Source organism: Alexandromys fortis, unplaced genomic scaffold, assembly GCF_014885135.2.
Source record: "Alexandromys fortis isolate MF-2015 unplaced genomic scaffold, M_Fortis_MF-2015_v1.1 scaffold_54, whole genome shotgun sequence".
Taxonomy (NCBI): domain Eukaryota; kingdom Metazoa; phylum Chordata; class Mammalia; order Rodentia; family Cricetidae; genus Alexandromys; species Alexandromys fortis.
This window is the reverse complement of record NW_026067958.1, coordinates 10,769,364-10,794,109: the sequence shown is the minus strand read 5'-3', so window position 1 is coordinate 10,794,109 and position 24,746 is coordinate 10,769,364. Positions and strand designations below refer to the sequence as shown.

The following is a 24,746-nucleotide window of genomic DNA, read 5'->3' as shown; positions in this document are numbered from 1 at the left end:
GACTACAATATTTTTTATTGCTTATGAACCATCAGAAAAGTTACCAAATTGTCTCATGCTGGGTCAGATCTCTTCCTCCAAGGTTTCTGCTGAAGGGACAATGGCATCCTCTGCCATCCATCCCACCAGTATTTGGTGATGTCACAATGGTCTCACTGTGTGGCAGCAGTGTATTTATTCACTCACATTCATTAAGTCTTCCAGGAGAGGCGCTCTTCAGAGAGGGAGGCCAGCTGACAGAAGAATTGTGGAGAGCAGAGGCTTGAAACTGGGCAGCGAAGCAGATTTGCAGAGAAAACTGGCTCCCCTCTGAGCCTTTGGTTTTGGCTTCTGGATCTCCCCATTAGTGTAAAACAAACCAAAAACAAAAACAAAAAAAATGAGAGTTTTATCCACCTCCATTTGTTCTCACTATTATGTAGTTCATCAAGCTGTTGAAAGAAATACCTAATATCCTATGGCCTGTTTCAGAATTTGTGAGATTGAGAGAATTCCAGGGTGGACTATGTGTCACACCTCAGCCTGGCTGGACATGTGTGCGCATCCTTCCCATTACTTGGATTAGCCACAGGCCATTGATCCCTAACCCCAGCCCCTGCCTCCTTTGGCTTTTAATGTTCAAAGTTTGTCACATCACGGCACTCTTATTTTCTTATTTCTTCCACCAGCTGAGCTTTTCCACTCTATCACCCAAAATTCTATGTCATTTTTCTTCCTTTTTGGCCAAATATTTATTAAGTACAAAATTCTTTGTGTCACTGAGTCCTGCTGTAATAATTCTACTTACATGTTATTTTATGTGTTGCATAAGTATATCGGAAGGATAGATACACCTCAGTCATCCTGTGAACTGCTTCAAGAGACGGAAGAGTGTAGAGATTGTATTTTCCTCCATCATGGAAAAACTCACCCCTTGCATATTTCCTAAGTTTATTTTCCTTCCTTATCTATTTTCTATTTTTTTTAAAGTTTGTTTTTATGAAGAACTAGGAAAGTAATGCCTACTTTCTATGAACACAGACAAGCATTAAGAAACTCACTTCTACTCTCACCAAAGGTGAAAACATCCATGACTTCTTTGCTGTCTCACATCTTTCTGAATTTTATTCAGCATTTAAAATAAATCCCAGCGACCTCAATAAATTAATATGATATTGAAGATGAGATGGTATTCAACAAAAGGTCTCACAAAAAAACAAGATGGTAGGAACTCATCCCCTGCTCAGGGAACCCTGCATCCAGAGAGTTCTCTTCTTAGATTGCTAGCTTCCCCACTGCACCGCCTTCTGCTGCCAGCCACCTAGGCTTGAGAAGACAAGGGCAAAAAGAGCAGCGGGGCGGGGCGGGGCGGGAAGGGACGGAGAGGAGGAGCTACAGTGCTGCTACCAATCAGGGCTCTGTTCTGCTTGCCCTTGCCAACCAATGAGGGATCTCTGAGACGACCTTATTGTAGGCAGTCCTTGAACAGTCTTGACCCACAGCTTTTGCGGCTCTCGGCCGACGGGCCCATAGACCCCGCCCTTCCAAGATTCCACCCAACTAGACTCCGCCCCTCGAAGCCCGCCCCACATGACCCCGCCCCCTCGAAGCTCCACCCCCGGGACGGGACCGGGGTGTGAGGTGCGGGGGGTGCTGTGGGCTGGTTCGTCCTGCTCTGCGGCGGCGGCGGCGGCGGCGGGTCGGATCAGCTTCCCGATTGTCCTTAGATCCCGAGCTACGGAGCTGAGCGTCGTTGACTGCAGCGGCGGCGGATCGGATCAGCCTCCTGATTATCTCAGATCCTGAGCTACGGAGCTTAGCAGAGCAGGTAAGGGGCCGGTGGACAGCGGCGCCTCTCGCAGTCCCGGCTCCTGCGGCTGCGCTCTCTGAAACCGCCGCCGGCCTCCAGGCGCCTCGCGCTAGCACCTTGCGGAGAGGCGGGCAGAGGAGGGGGTGCAGGCGCGGGCGGATCCTTGGACTGTGGGGCGCTGCGGGACGCGGCAGCTGAGCCAAGGCGGGAAGACCTGCGGGAGATGAGACTGCGGGGGACAAGGACCTGCTAAGTAGTAAAAAGGCTTTTTTATCTCCTTCGGCCAGAAGACGTCTTTACTTGAGTCCTGTTTAATTCAGGTTTATTAGACTCTAGGCATTGCGAGTTCACGGAGTTCACCGCGATGTTATTTGCTCTTTTACTTAAAGTAGCCTTTTTTTCGAGAATCTGTTTGGGAACGTTTACCTAAGTGACAAGTAGACCCAGCACTGTGACTGGTGACTCACCTTTATCTGGGCTGAAGTGGGGAGGGAAGGGTGAAAGGAATGGGGGAGGAGTGTTCAGATGGTGCCGGTGCGGGTTCGAGAGTACTGTGGGGGTGGACCTGCCGCTGTCATGCCACGGATGGGAGTGAAATTGTGGTTTTCCCCCAAGTTCCTCCTTCCCTCTCTCTCCCTCTCTCTCCCTTTCCCTTCTTTCTTTTCCTTTTTCTTCCCCTCCTTCTTCAACCAACAGCAGTGAAACAGAAAAGCCTTTTAAAAAGCAGTCTGTGGACTTTAGGCTACAGGACTGCACCTGCTGCTTGAACACTTGTCAGACACATCCTAGGCAATTCAATACGTGATTAAAATGGTCTTGGAAAAAGTACCTTGAGTGACTGTTAACTTTTCTTTAGCCTGCCCAGCATGCCATCTGCCCACAGGTGAAATGATACCGCCCACTGAGGTTTAGAAGGCTAGCGTCTGTGCGCAGTGATGCCTTTGAAGTGCCTTCTCCTTGCCCAGGTGCACACAGGTTCCCTTAGGTGTGTTCATAAAGCTCACAGCACTTGCCAGTTATTTTTCCCCGGGGACAACTGTGCAGAAAATGCCCGTTTTACAGTCACAAGAACGGAAAGCTCTTGTGATGAAAGAAACTATAGCGCGGACACTTAACTAGCACTTTATCTGAGATCTGAGTAAGACTTGAATTTATCAAGCACAGTACAGGATCAGAGATGGTCATTTTCAAGAAATACCTTCTTTTAGTTTTTCTAGGCAGCTACTAAGATAGTTTGAAAGTTCCCAGAAAGGTAATTTTCCACACAGGTAATAATAATAATAATAATAATAATAATAATAATAAATCTGATAGTGCTTCATGAGAGTCTATTGAAATATTTTGGGGAGAGGTCTTTGCAAATCCACTAGTTTTCCACTGCACATCTAACTTAGCCGTGTCTTTCAGAAGTTTTGTGAATTGGTCTGAAAGAATGAGGATGCATTTTGATGGATATTGATTATAAGATGACTTTGAGCAAAGTTTTTACATTTGTGGAAGGATTAAAAATGTAGCAATAATTTTTTTATTAGAATAATTCAAGCATAGGAATTTACGTAGCCACTATGGGGTGATGTCATGGCTTGGGGAACTCTAGAAGATTGTTAGGTTTTGTTAAAGGAATTAAGAACATTGAAACATCTCATGAATTATTAAATGGAATTGTTCTTATGAAGTAATCCTTTTTGTGTTTTATGTAACACACTGTGCTGTATTACAGGCATACTACATTTTGTTATAACTTACTGACCTGCTCTATAGTATCTAGGGTATCACCTCTGCTGTAATGATGGGGATTTGGGAGTGGGAGGGTAAACAGGCTCCCACTCTCAGGGGAAGGAGGCTCTTGGGAGCACTGCCAGGCCCTGGGATATGTGGGCACCGGAGGGTGAGCAGTTGTAAGTGGTAAAAGATGCCCTGGAGTCAGCTGCATAGAGTGCGTTTCCCTTTTGAAGCAGCATCCAGGCTAACCCACACTGCCGTCAGTTTAAGGCTCTCTAAGGGCCAGACTTAGGTTAGGTGTGCTCCAGTCTTTGACTATGTTTTCAGTTTTGTTTTTTTCCCCTATAGGCTCTCGCTATGTAGACCAGCCTAGTCTCTCCAACACCAGCCTTCTTTACACTCAGCTTCAATGTTTGGAATGAGTGGAATCTTGAGCTTTCTCAAGCTAATGAGCTGGGAATGTATACGGACAGCTTTAAGCAGTGTCCATTTGCCTATGGTGGGTGCTTGGCCTTCTAACTCAGAGTCTTCATTTTGAGAAGCACATTGATAGCAGGTGAACTTCACAGGGCATGCACTTGTGCTGCTCAGGTTAGGAATGTAGACTGGTCACAGAGAAGAGCAGCAGCACTGGGGAGCTGTGAAGTGTTGAATTAAGAGCAGCAGGGCTGCGTCCCCGGCACCCGGCCGCCCGCATGGCTAGCTTATGCCCAGAAATAATTACACGGAAACTGTATTCTTTCAAACACTGCCTGGCCCATAAGTTCCAGCTTCTTATTGGCTAGCTCTTACATATTGTTCTAACCCATTTCTAATATTCTGTGTAGCCCACGAGCTGGCTTACCAGGGAGGATCTTAACCTGTGTCTGTCTGGAGCGGGAGAATCATGGCGACTCCTTCACTAAGCTTCTTTCTCCCAGAATTCTCTTCTGTCTACTCCGCCTACCTAATTTTCTGTCCTATGAGGGCCGAGGCAGTTTCTTTATTATAATTAACCAATGTCCTTCCTCCATCAGTGAAGGGCAGGAAAAGCCACATTGTTAGTTGACTCTGTGACTTAAAATCTCTTGGAAAGGGTTTTCCTGTATCTGTAGGTAGAGAAGTCTGAATGTCAAGAATCAGTTAGTTTTGAGGGTTGTGACTTCTTTTTTGGCAAATGGAAGTTTGTTATCAAGATTTGGAGTTGAACTCAGGCTTAAAAGGATTATGGAGCCATGAGCCAGATTTACCATGCTTCCACTGACTGTATTGCTTAATTTCTTCCTAATATGTCTTTTGATGTAGTGTATTTAAATTTAACTCGGTCCCTAGGAGAGTACAGAGTATCTGGTCTCTTCCCTGGGGACCCCCTCACCCACACTTGGTACCAATACCCCCTAATCTAAGGCTGGATGCTCAAGTTCTAGGTACAAAATGACCTGTACTTGTGTGTAGCCCGCATGCTTTGAACCATCTCTAGATGACAAGGACTGCAGATCCTTTCCTGTTACAGCACAGAGGGCACCCGAGTAGCTGCTAGGCTTTGTTGTTTAAGGAATGATGATGGAAGTCTGTTTGTGCTCCTCTTCTGACCCACACTTGACTGGATCCTGAGATGGGGAGATGCACAGGTGAGAGGCGCGATTGTGCCTGGCTGAGTTTTTTCCAGGGCTGGGTTGTCTTAATTTTTAAAATTACACTTGTATGTTCATCTGTTGCATGTGCACATGCATGCATATACTTGCCACAGTGAGGGACAGAAGTTAAAGGACAACTGCTTATCCACATGGGTTCCAGGAATCAAACTCAGGTTTGGTGGCAAACACCCTTACCCACTGAGCCCTCTCAGTGATTCACTGAACTCTGATTTGTCCCTTTTTTAAATTTTTTTAAAAATTTTTTTTAAATGTGCCATAGTCAAAATACAGATTAGGCCCTTTTTTCAGGTTTGGGAGAGAAGCTGATGAGACTTTGGGGGCTGTGGGTATCGAGGAAATCAATTGACATTGTTTTGAAATATTTATAGTCATTTAAACTAGGTCAGAACCCTACATTTAGGGTTTTTTCAAAATGGTGATCATTTCACCCTCAACACAAAATGTAGGCTAGTGATTCTCAAACCTTTGTGGACTGTGAAAATGTGGCCCGCTGCCCTATTCCAGAGTGTCTGATTTGATCCCTGCTTCTTGTAGTTCTGGTCATTTCCAAGTTTATGCGATGCTGCTGACATGTGAAAACTATTTTATGAGTCCTAGGAGGAGATACAAGCGTCATTGTTGATACTGCCTTTGGGGCTTGAAAGGCTGATCTGAATGTAATCTTTACCCCTTCCTAAGTTAGTGCTTCAGGCAAATCACACACACACACACACACCATTTGGTATTTTCATCCATGAACATAATGCACTTAAACCATTCACATCCCCATTTCCCCTTTCTAACTCCTCTTGGCTTGCCCTCCACAACACATCCTCCTCCCAACCTCATTTATATTTCCCCTTCCTCCTTCCTATTTAGTCCAATTAGTGCTGCCTAGATGTGCATGGGTATGAGATTTTACACTGGCAACCTACCAGGGGCCATAGCCCTGAAGAAAATGGAGTCTCCCTTTGGTCTCTTGGCAGCCCTTCACCTGTCAAAAACTCCTCACTTGGGAGTGGGTCCTTGTGGGCCCCTCCCCTACTCATGGTGGAGTGCTGACTGGCTTGATCTTGGACATGTCTTTGAGGGCCTCAGCAGCTGCTGTGAGTTCATGATGCAGTGGCCCTGCCATGTCCTCTGTTATTTACCTGAAGTGTAAATACTGGCATTACAATATTGGTATCAAATAGACTTTTATGCTCCTAGCATTGTGCTTGGCCCCGTGATAAGCATGCAATACGGTTGGCTTGTAATAACAGAAATCAGCTAGGGTTTGAAACAGTGAGAGTCCCAATTTTATAAATTAAAGGGAGATCCTTACAGACAAGGGGATTTTATATTTATCCTCACTTCCCTGCACCACACTGGGAAATAGTATATGAACTCAATTACTGTTGTGGAATAAAGGAACAGTTTTTTTTAAACACTGCCTGGCCCGTTATCTGTAGCCTCTTATTGGATAGCTCTTACATATTGTTCTAACCCATTTCTAATATTCTGTGTAGCCCACGAGGTGGCTTACCAGGGAGGATCTTAACCTGCGTCTGTCTGGCGTGGGAGAATCATGGCGACTCCTTGACTCAGCTTCTTTCTCCCAGCATTCTCTTCTGTTTACTCCTCCCACCTATGTTCTAACCAATAAAATGGGCCAAAGCAGTTTCTTTATTATAATTATCCAATGTCCTTCCTCCATCATTTCCCCTTTTTCAGGGAGGATCTTAACTGCGTCTGTCTGGCGTGGGAGAATCATGGCGACTCCTTGACTCAGCTTCTTTCTCCCAGCATCAAGGAACAATTTTTGAGATGTAAAATATTTGTATTAAGGGTGCCTCTCTCCAAGGTTGAATTAATTTGTAAGAGTAGTTTGGACTCTCATACTAAGCCTTCTGGTCAGTGCTTAATTCAGTAAGTTTTGTTTTATCATATTTTTTAAAAGTGATGGTCTCTTTATGCTTTATGTGTGTGTGATTTTGTCTGTTCATGAATACATATGTCTGTTCACGTGCTTGTGTGTATGTGTATCCAAAGGACAATCATGGGTGTGGTTCCTCAGGAGCCACACACCTTGTGTTTTGAGTGGTCTCTTACTGGTCTAGGGCTTACCTAGTAGATGGCCAGCCAGCCTATCTCCACCTGCGTCATGGAGGGCCTGCACAACTAGCTTTTTTACATGAGTGCTGGGATTGAACTCAGGACCGCATGCTTGCACAGCTCTGTCTTCAACGTCCCCACTGTTTTGATGCTGTCCTGGAATGTTCTAGCCATATGTTCAGTTTCTCCAAATGCTGGGATCACAGGCATGTGCCACCAAGCTGGCAATAATGGGGTTTTTAAGTTTGTTCATGAGTCAAATAAATTACGGAATGTGCCTGGTGGTCACCTCTTTGACACTGCCTACCTGTAGCAGTTTGGGACCTTGAATGCAGTTCTTAGAGCCTCCATTTGTCACATGCCTGATTCATTTCTTTCTGCAGATCTGGGCACCACCATCTCTTTAGTGATCTTCTACAAAATAGAATCCCTTTCTTTATGACTGTCACATTCCCTTGTTTTTATTTATTTTTGACAGTTGCCATAACGCTTACTTTTGTCATGGTTTCCGGCATCAGATTGTACACTCTGAGATCAAGGATGTCACCTTTGATCCTGGGACTCCCAGCATGGGGTACAGCAACTGGTAGCTGTTGGTTAGCTGAAGAAATGGTTCCTCTTGGGCTTCTCTTCCCTTCTCTGAGTTGGCACTCAGTTACTGCACGCTATCATGGCATGCCATCAGCACTGCTCATGACTGTGTCACTTGCTTGCTTCCTCTTCTCACCGATTCCTGGTCATGCGTCTCTGTTCCCGCTGACTCTGTAGGTGAGGAATGCCTTGTTTGGAAGCACTGTTGGCTTATGACCTGCCATGACTATTCAGGCTCACTCCACATTCTTGCTGGAGTTTCATATTTTCTGACTTCATAATTTTTTCCAATCCAGTGCAACAGGTGGAGCCATCCAGACACAGAGGGACATACTAACACTCTTATTGCTAACAGCCATGTGTTCTATCATATGCTTGTTAACCCTATTGGATTCCCTTCCTTCTTTTTGATTTGAGCATTTTTTTAAATGATTTTTCTACAGGATTCACTGTCCTAACTTATAAAAATCACTCTCTCCTTTGATCTAGATGTTTCCAGTGTCTTTCCCCCTGAAGCCTGATCCCTAATACTGTCAAAAAAAGTTTTATTTTACATTAAAGTTTTTTTCTTCAAAATTCTGTTCTGAACAAAATTGTCATTTTGTTATCCATCTATTTTCACTTCCTCCCATCTTGTTTAGAAAATATCTTCCCTTTAAAAAAGGCACGTTTTTACATTTAAAAAAGTGTCAAGATTAATTTTCTTCATTAAATTGTCTAGAGGGTGGTGATGGTAATTTTGTCCTATACTAAGAGACATATCTCCCCTCACCTGTCTTTGAGTTCTCTGTGTTTTTCTGCTCTGTTCCTGTTCCAATTCCACATTTTTGCTTTAAATGCTACTGCAGTTTGCAGGCGGATAGATGGCTGGAAGGATGGGTGGATGGATGATTGACAGATGATTGTAGAGAGACATCTAGAAAGGTGAATGCCTCCTGTGTTGCTTTTCACTAGGAAACTGTGCCACACATTTTGCATTTAATTTGTTAGATGTTTGGCAGTGCTGAGTTAAAATTTCCAGTCAAGTCAGGTCAACTTGTTAATATCTCTTTATAGTTCCCCAAACACCATACCTTTTGGAAATATTTTACTTTTGGAAAGAATTTTCATTTGACATTATCTACTTGCTTATTCTCAGGAAGGTGAGTCCCAGTTCATGCCTGATGCTTTTTACCGGGTCATTTTGTCTGCAGGAGCTGCATTCCCAGATCTCAGAGGCCTTCTGTCTTTCACTTGCTGCTATATTCTTCACACCTGGCAGCCTGTTTTCTTTTTTTTCTTTTTTTCTTTTATTTATTTATTTATTAAATATTTCTGTCTCTTCCCCACCTCCGCCTCCCCTTTCCCTCCCCCTCCCCCAATCAAGTCCCCCTCCCTCGTCAGCCCAAAGAGCAATCAGGGCTCTCCGTCCCGTGGGAAGTCCAAGGAAAACCCTCCTCCGTCCAGGTCTCCTAAGGTGAGCATCCAAACAGCCTAGGCTCCCACAAAGCCAATACATGCAATAGGATCAAAAACCCATTGCCATTGTTCTTGATGTCTCAGTAGTCCTCATTGTCCGCTATGTTCAGTGAGACCTGTTTTAACCCAGGCTTTTTCAGACCCAGGTCAGTTGGCCTTGGTGAGTTCTTTTATACCTTTTATTCTTAGGTTTAGTCTTTTCATGTTGTCTTATATTTTCTGCATATTTTGTGTTAAGATTATGTTAGATTTAATGTTTTCTTTGACTGATGAGTCTATTTCCTCTACTGTATCTTCAGTGTTTGAAATTCTCTCTTCCATCTCTTGTATTCTGCTGTTTATGCTTGCATTTGTGGTTCCTGATCATGTTCTCATGATTTCTGTTTCTATAATTTCCTCAGCTTGTGTTTTTTTTTTTGTCTCTATTTTAGTTTTCAAGACTTAAATAGTTTCTTTCATATGTTTAATTGTATTTTTCTTGGCTTTCTTGTGGATGTCTTCCAATTTTTTGTTTGTCTTTTCCTCGATTTTTTTTGAGGGAATTTCTCATTTTCTCTTTAAGAGTCTGAAGCATTCTTCTGATTTTATTTTTTTAAGTCATTCTCTTCTGCTTCATCTATATTTTTTGTTCGATTATTGCTGTTTGTAGGGACACTAGATTTTACAGGTGTTGTGTTGCTCTTTGTGATGTTTCATGTGTTCTTACCTTGTCTATTCATCTTTTCCTCTAATTGGTGTAGTTGGGGCTCTCTGTGACTTTGGTGATTAATCTACCAGGTGCCGATGGATCCAAGGCTCAGATGGTTGTTCAGCACAATGAAGTCAGTGCCATGGTTCCAGTTACTCCATTGGTCACTTTGTGTTCCTGGAGGCCATTCGGTGCTCCTGTAGTTTGCTCTGATCCCATGGAGTTTGCTGTCTGGGCCTGCTCTGACCTAGGTTGCCAGCTCAGACCTGTTTCTGTAAATGTCCCTGGTATAGATCTGCTCCTGTGGTGTTTCCTGGCTTGGAGTTGGAGCATCTCCATTGTCTCAGTGTGTGGGTGCACCCCTCGCGGTTCTGAGTTCCTTGCTCATGGTCGCTCTCCTTCTGCTCCTGATTTGGACCTTGAGATTTCAGTCCGGTGCTCCAATGTGGGTCTCTGTCTCTGTCTCCTTTCATCGCCTGATGAAGGTTAATATTCAGGAGGATGCCTATATGTTTTTCTTTGGGTTCTCCTTCTTATTTAGCTTCTCTAAGAACCTGAATTATAGGTTCAATGTCCTTTATTTATGGCTAGAAACCAAATATGAGTGAGTACATCCCATGTTCCTCTTTTTGGGTCTCAGCCTGTTTTCTTTTAATTAAATATTTCTTATTTTAATTTTTATGTGTATGGGTGTTTTACTTGCATGCAAATCTGTATACCATGTATATGTCTGGTGTCCACAGAGGCCAGAAGAGGGCATTGGAGGGCATTGGATTCTCTGAAACTAGTGTTACAGGCAATTTGTGAACTATTGTGTGGTTTCTGGGAATCAAACCCATGTCCTCTGAAAGAGTAGCCAGAGATCTTGAACTATTGAGCCATCTCTCTAGCCCCAAGCCTGATTTTTGTTTTTTTTTCATTAAATGTGTATAGCATTTGCTAGTGTGTATTATGAGCTATATATCCCTACACATAAAATATATAACATTTTAATACCTAAAAAATAAGAACTGACCTAAACATGTATATCATTAGGTATTTGTTGAAATATGAGCGGCGGGACTGCGTCCCCAACACCCCAGCCGCTTGGCTAGCTCATGCCCGAAATAACAACACACAAACTGTATTCATTTAAGAACTGCTTGGCCCATGAACTCTAACCCTTACAGGCTAATTCTCGCACCTGGACTAGCCCATTTCTAATGATGTGTGTAAGCACCCCAAGGTGCGCTTACCGGGAAGATTCTAGCCTCCGTCCATCATGGTGTCTCTGCTCCAGAGAGCAGAGCTGTTGAGTCTCCGGGAGCAGAGCAGAGTCTGACCTCACTTCCTCTTCCGCCCAGAATTCTATTCTGTTTACTCCTCCCATCTATGTTCTAAGCTGAGGCCAAGCAGTTGGTTTATTATAACTTAACCAATGAAATCAACAGATTGATATATGACACTCCCACATCACTTCCCCTTTTTCTGTTTAAACAAAAAAAAAAAGGCTTTAACTTAACATCCAAAGCTCTAGAAATGACAGAGACATCTCGCTGCCTGGACAGTCACCCAAAGTTCCTCTGTACCGTTGGGGCATCCATCTTCGGCCTACAGGCCCATAGTTTCCAGCAGACATTTCCACAAAGCAGGAAATTTCAAAGGCAGTCACTATCTGCTTGTCCTGAAGAATGTCTTGCAGACTCTTTCATGAATCAGGAACCCCGAAAGATCATCTCACCTTTAGGCAAGTTCAGCAGTCCTCTCTCTGCGGGTTCTCTGTGTCCAGTTTATGCAATAGTCCAGGCAAGAGCAGTTTCTTGCCCAAATGGCTATCAAACTCCATAAGGATCCTCTTCGATGCCCATCTTCCTCTTGAAGTAGATTGGTGCTGCCAGGAGCAGAGTGTCTCATTGTCATGAAAAGTCCTAAGTTATTAAAACATTTAAAATGCCATATTCTATAATCTTTGAAAAATATGAAGAATGCCTATCTAAAATATATCTATGCACATCTAGAAAATCTTAACTAACATGACTACAAACTTAACTATTATTAATGATTATTCATTAACAACCTATATACATTACAAAATTAACCTTAAATTTAAATCACTAAAGCAAAATCCATATCAATGTAAATTATTCATACCTATATCATCTCCCCCTTTAAATGTAAAAGAACATTTATAAACAATATTTGGGAACATGGGCGCAGTTTTTTCTCTCCAAACTGCTTCCTGCTGAATGGGGGCGTCGTTAATTAGGTCTTTCATGGTATAACCTGTGTGCTAGTTTCATCTCAGTTGGCAGTTGAGCGAAGCAATTTTCTGAAGGTATTCACAGCAACCGTTCAGGAGGGCGTGGTCCATCATACCATATCGGAATAGAAGAAATGAACAGGGTCTCATCCTCTGTGAAAACAAAATAAGAAACTCCTTTCCAAAGTATCATGTCCTTAGATCCAAATTTCAAAGTCAAGGCATCAAAATCTCTACGATGGATTAGTTCAGCAGCATTTATAAACAAATATCTTTTAGCATCTGTTGCTCCTTCCTCAGCATTCAAACAATTCAAAGAGAGCATAATAGTATACAGTATCAAGATTCTCTGTGTATTTTCCATCTTTGTACGCTTTATTTTAACCTCTATTTCGTTTATTTTTACTTTTATTTTATATTCTCTGTATCTCTTTGACCTGGAATAACTCTGTAGACCAGGCTCTCCTTGAACTCTCAGAGATCCGCCTGTCTCTGCCTCCCAGGCATTGGGATTAAAGGTGTTTGCTACCACACCTTGAACTCACAGAGATCTGTTTGTCTCTGCCTTCTAGGCACTGGGATTAAAGGCGTGTGCTACCACACCTTGAAGTCACAGAGGTCAATCTCCCTCTGCCTCCCAAGTGTTGGGATTAAAGGCGTGTACTACCACACACAACTTCTCTTTTTCTTACTTTTTTTTTAAAACTTTTAACTTTTAGCTTGCATATATTTTTAACACACTGTAAATCATTTAAACATTTTCTTTATCTTTGAATCTCTTTACTGTATATCTCTCTTTTTCTGACCACACGAGCCTTTAAATTACTGAGCAATATGAGTAGGATTAAAGCCGTGGCTTTGCCAGCTAGATCCAGTCCATTCCTTAGCTTTCCAGCCTCATGGCTGAGGTACCGGTTGTAGCCATGTTTACTGCCACAACTCTATGGCATTTCAAGGTCCCTGCCAGCAAGCGAGCTTCAGCAGCCTGTGCTTGCAAACCACACGAACCGCCTGCGTAAAAGAGTCAGAGTTTGCCGTGGCAGGACAGCCCAGAAAGCCGGCATTTTTAAACGGCACAGCTTTTTTCCTGCTACAGCTGAAAATCGAAAAGCATGCGTTCAGCTTTTCGTCAACACCATTTAAGTGTTTTGTGGCAGGACCTCTTAATGAGCTGCAGGGTTTTGCAGCTGAAGCTGAGTCAGGAAGCCTCTCTTAGATGAGAGTGCTTGCTTGCTTCTAACAAGCAGAGGAGACCCGAGAAACTGCTGCTACCAAGAAAACATGCTTTACTCTTTCCCAAGCTTTTTCAGGCTTTCTGTGGATTCAGTTGTCCACACGTCTGGGCGCCATCTGTTGAAATAGGAGCGGCGGGGCTGCGTCCCCAACACCCCGGCCGCTTGGCTAGCTCATGCCCGAAATAACAACACACAAACTGTATTCATTTAAGAACTGCTTGGCCCATGAACTCTAACCCTTACAGGCTAATTCTCGCACCTGGACTAGCCCATTTCTAATGATGTGTGTAAGCACCCCAAGGTGCGCTTACCGGGAAGATTCTAGCCTCCGTCCATCATGGTGTCTCTGCTCCAGAGTGCAGAGCTGGCAGGTCTCTCCGGGAGCAGAGCAGAGTCTGACCTCACTTCCTCTTCCGCCCAGAATTCTATTCTGTTTACTCCTTCCCATCTATGTTCTAAGCTGAGGCCAAGCAGTTGGTTTATTATAACTTAACCAATGAAATCAACAGATTGATATATGACACTCCCACATCAGGTATTTATTATTCACTGTGGAGATTATTACTGCAGGTTGGTAAAATACAAAATTATGTACCTAGGGTAATTCTACTTTAGTGATTAAGAGTAAGTTTATGTTTATGTAAAATCCTCTTGACTGTCTATAAATAGCTTTAATAAATGATTGCTCTTAATGTCCATGTTGAAATGTTGTTGAAAAGTTGTTGAAAAGCAACTTGAATAGGCATTATGATTATACATGAGTTACTTTACAATGATTGTTTCCTAAATTTTCATAACATTATAATATTTTTAAAGAAAGAAAACAGTTTTAAAAATAACTGCATAATAGCTGGGAGTGGGGAAGGAGTATCTTGTCCTGGTTAGATTTATTTATTTATTTAAGTCAACTTGACAAAAGCCAGAGTCATCTGGGAAACATCAGATTGGCCTGTATGCAAGTCTGTTGGGGCATTTCCATGATTACTTACTGATGCGGGATTGCCCGGCTCACTGTGGAATTTTCACCATTAGGTAGAGGGTTAGGAAGTGTTGTGAGACTGTGTCGCCTAGAAACTAAAGGAAAGCAGTACCTATGATATGGCAACAACATGGCTGACCAAAAAGAACAAAATCTCACAGGACCCCACTTGGCAAAGAAATACAGGCACCAAGGACTACTAAGAGAAGGAGAATTAGCTTTCCCCAGGCATGAGTTTCTAATTGGTTATCTGATTCCAAGTAGTCAGCCATAAGATCATATACATACAAGTAACCCTACAGATTCAACAGGTTCTATTTATATAGTTATGCATTTTTATATATATCCATAACAATTTTAAAAAGGTCATGAATTTAGAAGGAGCAGAGGGGAGGGTATAGTCTATTATTGGTCTCAACTTGTAGTGTTTTGTTCAGAGGACAAAGCAAAGGTCAGGTCATGTCTGAAGGTTCATTGGACAAAGCATAGCCTTAACCTTGTATCTATCTTAGTGGAGCCAAAGTTTTTAAATTTTGAATCAGAATCACTGCACTCACAGGTATTCATTTATCTGTCTGTTGTCTATCTGCCTGTCAGGGGGAAGGACACTTCTGCAAGAGTGAACCCAGGGCTTCATGCATGCTAAGCTCATGCTTCCCCACTGAGCTATACCTCCAGCTTATTTATTTAGTTGTTTGTTTGTTTTTGTTGTTCTTTTTGAGACAGGGTTTCTCTATAGTTTTGGAGCCTGTCCGGGAACTAGCACTTGTAGACCAGGTTGGCCTCGAACTCATAGAGATCTGCCTACCTGCCTCTGCCTCCTAAGTGCTGGGATTAAAGGCATGTGCCACCACCGCCCAGCTCAGCTTTTTTATTAAAATGATTTTGATATGATGAATGTCCTGAAGTTCATAAGGATCCATATTCCTGGGCCTCTTTGGTATAACTGGCTGATAGCATCTTTTCCAAATACAGTTTAGGGCTAGCTCCTGTTACCTGTCTCCCCCTCAAGTTGGTGACCCAGATCCACCCTTTCCACTAACCGCTGAAGCCTACTTTCTAGAAGCAGGGACCTGCTGCTTTTGGACACATCTCTGCTGTATATCTGCAAGGGAAATTGTTATTTTTTAGGGTGCTTGTGTATAGTGTACATGCATGCTATGTGTGTGGGATGAATGTGTATGTGGAAACCCAAGGTGACCGGGAGTTTTCCTTAATCATTCTTCACCTTGGACTCTTTGAGGCAGGCTCTGTCAGTTGAACCCAGAGCTCAATGATGAGGCTAGTCTAGCTGGTCACTTTGCTCTAGGTATCCCCTGCTTTTTACCTCCTCTGCATTGAGACTACAGGAGGGCCACCGCAACCACCCCATTGTTGGAAATCTGAAGTTGGTCTTCATGCTTGCTTACCCTCCAAGCTGTGTTGGCAGCTCCTGAAGGGAATTTTAATATGGCTAGAAAGACAGTGTCTCTGGACCCATGAGATGTTGTTACCTTTGTTGATACATGTGATATCACAGTGAACTCAGCCATGAACACGCTCATCTACTTGCTGCACTTTCCGGTATTTACAAGGAGAACTTGGGTGGGGCAAGTCAGGTTCCTCTCAGGAGCTGTGGGAAGGGAAGCAAAGGCCTCAGTCTGCAGTCCCACACTTCTGCTCGCCTGTCTCTAGAACAGGTTTTTTTACTCTGGGTCAGACCTGTTTTCATCCCTCCCAGATTCCTTCTCATAATTTGAGTGACTGCTGAATACACAAGTGTTTTCTTCCTAGAGGAGGGCAGATTACCAGAGTGCCCTGTGCATTCCTGACCCCTTCTGGGAACAGTTGACTGTGGCCTGCTGCTCTGGTTTTTTTCCTTCATTTCTCTCCAGGGTGTTTCAGAACTGTGGCCTCAGAACAGTGCTTTTTAATGATCAGAATGTGGACTGATTGCTGAACCAAAACCAGGGTTAGATGGCTGAATGTCATATCTTTGACATCTGTGTCTTAGTTTCTAGCACGAGTTGCCCTGAACTGCCCCATAATTGTGGGACTTTAAGGTTTTGACTTGCTTGTTCAAATACCCTCTCTAATGTATGCCTTGGGTCAGTTTTGATTTCTTTTTGGCATTGCCTGTTGCTTCACTGTGCTCCTAATCTGCCACTCCTCAAAATCAGAATTTTCAGTATCCTTCTTTGACTTTGAATGTCTCAGAAGTAGCATGTGTTATCTGATCTATTCTCTGCTCTCCAGCCAGTCATGGTATTTTAAGGTGTCATGCCTGTCAGGAGAAGGGAATGTTCATATGTTGACAGCAATGATTAGAGACCCAGAAGCATCCTAGAATGTCAATGGCTTTGTTGGCTTCCACAGATGTGACTCAGGTAGCCAGTCTCTGCCTCGTTGTTCCCAGTGAAGTATGCCACTGCCTGAGATAAGGCCACATAAGACGTCATGGTCCCAGGAACTCTGTCTGTTGTCCCTGTTGGACAGAACGTAGGTCCTTCCAGGCCACATGCCTCACTATGAGGGGAAAGATGGGTTGCCATTCTTTTCAACAACTCTGCTTGCAGCCCTCCTGTGTTCTGTAGGTCTGAACCACACTTTTCATTGTGTAATCAGTGTCTACTGTCCTAGCCACCCAATTTAAAACCTTAGGGCCACATACCCTAATAATGAGGAATGTGGACTGTAAAACTAACCCTGTAAACTCGGGTTCCTATTACAACTCTGATGATCACTGGTCTCATGAACCTGGGCGAGTGTGGTCAGCTTTTCCTTACAGTGACAAATACTGAGTAAACCAACTTATAATTTACGAAGGTTAATTTTGCTAACAGTTTTGGATGGCCCATCCTGTGATCAATGGGTTGCCAATTTTAGGACTGTGGAAAGACAACACTTTGTGTTGGGAGGCATAGAAGGAGTGGGAGAAAGAATGGGGTCCTGCTCTTCTCTTCAGGGGCATGCCCTTAATGACTCAAAGACCTGTTCCTCACCCTGGCCTTACTTCTGAAGGTTTCTGTCTTCTGATAGGTCCAAATTGAAGATCATGGCTTTTACATACAGACTTTTTGGAGGGCATTTCAGACACATGTAACTGAGCATTTCCAGGCCTCAGTTTTCCTCTGTGGATCAGGCTGATGATTAAATTCACTTTAGATGACAGACATGAGGATGATTAAACAATATAAATCACAGCATAGCCCCTGCGTGAATCAAGGGGCCAAAATCGACAATTGTTATTTACTAAATTCTCTTCTGAAAAGGTACTTCCCTTCCCCACTTCTGTCTTGGAGTCAGTAACCAAATGACTTCTTTCTCATATTTCTTCCCCCTTCATGGTGGACAATCTTGTCTAGATTGCAGTCTGCTGCTTGCTGACCTGGAAAGCCATATTGTGGAGTATTATTTTAAGGTGGGCTACATTTGTTGATGCTGTGAAACATTTGTTTAATGATACAGAGATGTGATGCATTCTTTTATGTTGCATTTGTTTAACTCTGAAGCCATGTTGCTTTGCCTGTCTAAAATACCTGATTGGTATAATAAAAAACAGCCAATAGCAAGGCAGGAGAAAGGATAGGCGGGGTTGGCAGGAAGAGAGAATAAATAGAAGTCTGGGAAAGAAGAAAGATTAAGGAGTGAGAAAAGAAGGAGCCAGCCACACTGCCAGGCACAGAATAAGAAGGAAAGAAAAGATGTACAGAAATAGAGAAAGGTAACAGTCCAGAGGCAAAAGGTAGACAGAATAAGTTAAGAAAAGCTAGCTAGAAATTAGCCAAGCTAAGGCCAGGCGTTTATAAGGAAGAATAAGACGCCATGTGTGTTTATTTGAGAGCTGGGTGGTGCGCCCCTAAAGAGCAAAGAGACAAAAGAGTAAAGAGAAAAAGCAACAACTACAAGCAACCAAAGTCATCTTCCTCTTTAAAGATGGCCTTTGGACCTGCCACACAGAGTTTTAACTGCTGTGCAACTTTAAAAAGCCAACCAACCACATGGGAGTCTACCTAGCACTAATTTCTGTTACTATTTTTTTTGTTTAATTAATTTTTTTAAAGAACATTTTGTGTGGTTCAGGGTGGCTTCAAATCCACTTTGTAGCTGAGGATGACCCTGAACTCCTAATCCGTTGGTCTCTGCTCAGCAGATGCTTGGATTGCAGGTGTGCACCACTCTCCCTGCCCATTGGTCCATTCTCTTCTGTTTACACAGTGTATTAGCTACTTTCACCCTACTCTGCCCAAATGCCTGGCAGAAACAACTTAACATTGTTGTTGAAGGCCGCTTGTTTGCTCTTGGCTGCTCAGACCTGAAATAATCACACAGAAATCTGTATTAATTTCAATACTGTTTGGCCAATAGCTTAAAGCATATTGCTAGCTAGCTCTTAACTTAAGTTAACCCATTTCTATTAATCTGTGTATTGCCATGTGTTTGTGGCCTGCTGGTAAAGATCCGTCTGGCATCTGTCTCCTCTGTCTGTCTGTCTCCTGCGGTGGCCCCATGACTTCTCACTGACTCTGCCTACTCTCTCCTCTTCTATCTGATTGGAACTCCCGCCTTGCCCTACTATTCTGCTAAGCCACTGGCCTGAAACAGCTTTATTCATTAACCAATAAAAGCAACACATAGACAGAAGGACTTCCCACACCACAACACGAGAAAAGTTTATTTGGCTCGTGGCTGCAGAGGGATTTTAGTGGGGAAGGCATGGTGGCATGATTCATACCATGGTGATGAGCATGGCAGCAAAACTCTTACACTGGCACCAGGGCTTGCATGTGACCTTCAGAGGCCAGCTCCAAAGTGACTTACTTCTGCCAGCTGGGCTCCTCCTCCTAACAGCTCCTCAATATTCAATGTATTGCCATAAGCTGGGGACCCAGTGTTAAAAACACGAGCTCATGTGGGCATTTTAGATTCAGACACTAACATCTATATGGTAGGATTAGCTTTCTCTGTACCAAGACGGAAGTGCACTCTGAGAAGGGAATTTTTCCACTCCTGCTGTATAAATTGGCACCGTGTATTGCTTCACTGGGTATGAGCCAATTTGTCTCTCATAGGAGCATTTTGCTCTTGTTATGTGACCTTCATTTGGTCTGAGATGACTGTGACTTTGGAAGTCACACCCTCTTCCTCTCTGGGCCCTAACTTGTCTTTAGCAGTCAAGATAGCTGAGAAGTTTTACAACTTTGTCCAGTAATCCAGAGAGTGTTGAATAATAGTCTCTTATGCATTATTCCCGTTAAATAATCTTTTTGCCTTAATATTCGAAGTTCAGTGACCCTATGTTGCTGCTTTTTCACTCTAAAGTGTGAGAGTGGAGAGCACATGGACAAGAATGTTCCTCTGTTCCTATCCTTGACATATAGGGGTCTTAGCAATTGTTCAGAGTCTCTGATTGGCTGGTAGGAAGTAGAATACAAAGTTACAAAGTATCTAGCATATGTTCTCCTTGTTTCTCTGAGCCCTGTTGACTCTGAGTGGGTGATGGCCAGGTCACCTGTTGTCCTGGGTAGGTGTGATCAGGTAACCTGTTCTGGGGAAGGTGTGGCCAGGTCACCTGTTGTCCTGGGTAGGTGTGATCAGGTAACCTGTTCTGGGGAAGGTGTGGCCAGGTTACCTGTTATCCTGGGTAGGTGTGGCCAGGTTACCTGTTGTCCTGGGTAGGTGTGGACAGGTCACCCTGTGTTACTGAAGAACATTAGAGAAGCACAGCACAGCCTCTGTGTCATGATGATGCCTGATTGTAATTCCATCACTCAGAAGGCAGATGCTAGAGGATTATGAGTATAAGGCCAGCCTGTGCAAGACTGTCTTAATAAAAGAAGAGGGGGCAGGGAGTGAAGGAAGCACAGACTACCTAAGCTTTGCTTTTTTCAGCTGCCCCCTCTCACCTTTGTTTCTCCATTCCTTGGCTCATGATAATGGTGGTTCTTAGGAATTATAATCATGGTGTAGTCTTGAGTTTTCTCGGGGTAATGATGAAGAGCCTTAAAAGTAACAAATTGAGAGGAGGAAAAATAAATAGCATCTTGATAGTCAGAGAGTTTGCCTTTATTTTTCCTTAGTCCTTTTCTTGTATTCATGCTTGAGTGACTATGAATCAACAATTTTAGAAGTAATGTGTGTGTTTGTGTTAGTATGTGAGGGATTGTGTATACCTTTGTGTGCCTGTGTGTTCCTGTGTGTGTGTATATGCCATGGCACATATGTGGATATCAGAGGACAACTCTGGGTTCTCTCCATCACCATGTGTGTTCCCAGGATCAAACTCAGATCACAGTGCTGGTGCTCATCCCTGAGCGGTCTCGGCTCCTGCCATCTCTGCAGGAGCATTCTCTACAGCTCAAGAATAGATGAAAGGTTCAGGAACAGCTCAGTTGAAGAGAAGCGAACTGCTGGTAGATATTTGCATGTGGCTGGCTTTTTAAGGACTTGCAAAGGGAGGGGGTGGATTGCTTGAGTGAGGGAAAGGGCAGCAGGAGACACTGGATTTGCCCAAAATTTCTTTAGTGGCTCCTTCTCTCTGGAAGCTTCCTTCTTGGGGCATGCTGAGGTAAATACATTTTCTTTTGGGTGAATGAAGGCCCTGTTGTAGATTAACTTCAGGAGGTGAAAGTAGAGTTCTTGTGTGTTTGGTGGCATCGGTCTATTTCAGGAACTCTGCTCCAAGCTCAAAATAGAAGTTGGCTGCATGGTGAAGAAGGCGTGTCTCTGTCTATCCTAGAGTTACTAGGTGGGATAGCCAGATGCGGTTTTGGGATGTTTTCATTTTGTGAGAAATTTTGAGTCTTTTTAAGATAAACAGTGAAATTGAGCAGCACACTGGGTATTAGTGGTTGTTAATTGTTTGGTGTTTAGTTAAGATTTTAATTAATGAAAGATATGAAATGTGAAGTTGAATTCCACTATTTCTCTTTCCAGCTCTGTCTTCCTTTCTTCCTGACATAATTGTAAATAGGAATTGTCGTTTTACTTTAAAAATATTTTGATTCTCTCTCTCTCTCTCTCTATATATATATATATATATATATATATGTGTGTGTGTGTGTGTTATATATGCTCACTCATATATATTATTACTTATATATATTATCACTCATATATATTATATACTTTATTATATGTTGACACATTATACCTGTGTGTACTTACAGTTGCAAAGTAATGCCATGATTTCTGAATATAGCCTATAACAAGTAAACTGTGTTGGCCAACTTGTTTACCCCCCAAACATGTGACATCCACCTTCCATTGGCATGTGTAGTTCTCGGTGACCTGCTGAGTTCAACACTGTTACAGGAGACCATTTTATTTCCCTGTGGAGTTGAGACAGTGTTTCGTTGATGGCTTTCTCCCTGGCTTTCTTATTTCTGGATATGTACAATGTTAAGTGCTTACTGACTGGAAGGACAGAACACACATGCCTTTTCACTCCGTCTGTTTTGATGCTTTCCCGTCATCTTGATAGAAACCTGGTAAGATTCTCAGTTCTGAATTTGTTATTGTTTGTAGTCCTCAGCCCGGGCATAAATTAAGTTTAAAAGGTGTTTGCTCCTCCTCTGGGGAATGTCCCTTCCCATTGGACAGTTTCCTTCCCTTTGGATAAGAATAACTTATGCCTGACTTTTAAATGTGTTTTATATATAAGAACTATAAATACAAACATGTAAGGATTTTAAAGGATACTTTTGGCTTCTATGGCCTCTTTAAAAATACAAGTTAATAATTTTTTTTTCAAGACCCAATACAGGGATTCCTGTCTTCTAATTTAAATGATTAATATTTCATACCTGTGCTGGTCTAAAATGATTGCACAGGGACTTGTTAAATGTTAATACTTTTTCTCAAAAAGAGGAAATGAACATCCAAGCGATTTTATATAGACAAAAAGGAGGGGGAGAAGAGATCTTCATATGTATCGATAAAATGCCATCATACATACTGTGTAAAGCTTTCTTAATGTGACTGCTTCTGGGCCACCCATATGCCCATCAGTAAATTAAGGTCAAACCCTCCCATTCTCTGTAAGTCAGCCCAGTGGACCCATTGGTTCCCCAGTATGAACTTTGGCCAAATTGAGCTTTGGTTTGTCATTGGGATTTCATGCGGAGGGGACAGACATTGCTTAGTTGCCCCCTCTCTCAGGGAGAATATTCTTAGAACAGATAGTAAATTCACTTGTTAGTGCTGTTGCGTCTCATGGTTTTAGGAAACAAAGTTACAAGGATGAAAACAGAAAAAGTTGTTTTAATAAAGAAGAAGCCGGGTGATGGTGGCGCACACCTTTAATCTCAGCGCTTGGGAAGCAGAGGCAGGCCTGTTTCTGTGAGTTCAAGGCCTGCCTGGTCTATAAAGCAAGTTCCAGGACAGCCAGGACTGTTTACAGAGAAACTGTGTCTCAAAAAACCAAACCAAACCAAAACAACCCCAAAACCCTAAGCCCCCCAAAAGAAGGATTATGTATGGATATTAAGTCGAATGGATAGGTGTTTCCAGAATGGGGGTAAAAGAAAAGCAACTTTCAGGTTATAAAGATCTGAGTAAGTTATTTAAGGCATGTAAGGTAAGACTTAGAGGTGATATATATGGTATTGAGTCCGTGAACACACACCTGCTTCCCTGGGTACCAACATTCATAGTTTCTCACTTGCAGTGTCTTTCCTTTGCTTGTATGCTACTTCTGGTTATGCTTTTTGGTGCTGGAGATTACACCCCCTCCCACTGAGCATACTCCAGCCCCCAGTGTGATCTTTGCTTTTCATAGTCTTTTCATCTTTAGCCCCACTCTGCTTTTTAACTGAGGCAGGTAGGTAAGGGGGAAATATGTAGAACATACCACATGTTCATGTGTGTAAATTTAAAGGAGAGGGAAAAAAAGCCAGCCAAGCAAATCACCTCTTTTTTCTTTATTGAATTTTTCCTTTGACAATTTTATCCAGTGAATTCTGATTGCTCTCAGCCCCCACCCTCTCTTATCTCATCCATCCCCTTCAGCACCCTCCCTTTCCTAAAAGCTCTTTCTGCTTTTTGTCTTGTGCTTAGTGCGGGGATTTCAGCATTGCCATCTGTGTGACTTTGGGTTGGTGCTCTAATTTGGAGTTTGGTGTGATGTAGGAGGGTCATCTGTCTATGTGTTACTTTTATTGGTTAATAAAGAAACTGCCTTGGCCTTTTGATAGGCCAGCCCTTAGGTGGGTGGAGTAGACAGAACAAAATTCGGAGAAGAAGAAAGCAGAGTCAGGCAGATGCCATGACTCTCCTCTCTGAGACAGACGCTGGTTAGACTCATGCCGATAAGCCACAGTGAAGTGGCAATACAGATATTAGAAATGGGTTAGATCAATATGTGAGAGTTAGCCAATAAGGGACTGGAGATAATGGGCCAGGCAGTGTTTAAATGAATACAATTTGTGTGTTGATATTTGGGGTGTTAAGCTACCGTGCGGGAGCCGGGTGGGACAAAAAGCAGGCCTGTTCACCTCATCACTACAGTTGAAGACCTCCTTTTTGTCTTGTTTAATATTTGTGGCATTAACTTAACTATAAGTTTATCATCTTTTTGTGCTACCATTTAGTTGACCACTTTATGTTTGCATGGGAGCATTTACCTCATGTCAGTTGTAAGTAACTTTCAGTCCTTCCTGGGCTGGCCATTCCACAATAATGCCCACTACTTGTAATTGTGCTTGGGGTAAAAGCACACAATAGCCTTTTTAGTTAACAAATGACTGAATCTTCTTAATTATTTGTTGTCTATCTTCTGTGTGCACAGTGACATATGTATCTGCAGATATTTCTATATGTTATGTGCACACATGTACACCTGGAAAGATTTGTCTTTAATATTGTCTGTAACAAGAGAGCAGGAAGCAGATAATCATCCTGAGACTGGGTAGGAGGTTGTTTAGGTAGTAGAAATCATGGCGTAGGCTCACATTTTGGTGGCATTGCACATGCAGGTAGGAATGACTTGTATAGGATGTGTTAACAAGATGGCCAGACAGGGTGATTGGTTGGTGTGAGTGACAGTACATAGTTTATTAATTTGGGTAGGGAAGTAGAATATACTTAATATCGTATTGTTCAAAGAAGGACCAGGTTAATTTGTTACAAGACTATTTCAGTTAAGTAACTTAGGATAGGAATGATATGGAAAGAATATATTACAAGAAGTTGGTTGGAATAAATGATTGTTGGACAGTAACTGTGAACAAATGGGCCACTTATAAAGAAGAAACATTAGGTACAAGATAAGATATCCATGAATTATTTTTTTCTTTTTTTTTAATTTATTTATTTCTTTATTAATTAATTAAAGATTTCTGTCTCTCCCCCTCCCCC

At 42.7% G+C, this 24,746-nt stretch overlaps 1 protein-coding gene across 4 annotated transcripts in view; it reads left to right on the top strand.

Annotated features, from left to right (window-relative positions):
* Positions 1-1,408: 1,408 nt before the first annotated feature.
* Mpp7 (MAGUK p55 scaffold protein 7) overlaps positions 1,409-24,746 on the top strand; it is a 249,357-nt gene continuing 226,019 nt past the window's right edge. For 2 of the 4 annotated variants that reach the window (XM_050152715.1, XM_050152711.1), the window contains exon 1: positions 1,411-1,807. The gene's annotated coding sequence lies outside the window, so the exon portion shown is untranslated. Of the gene's footprint in view, positions 1,808-24,746 lie in introns of all 4 variants that reach the window. The other 2 variants (XM_050152712.1, XM_050152714.1) reach the window with 2 other exon arrangements.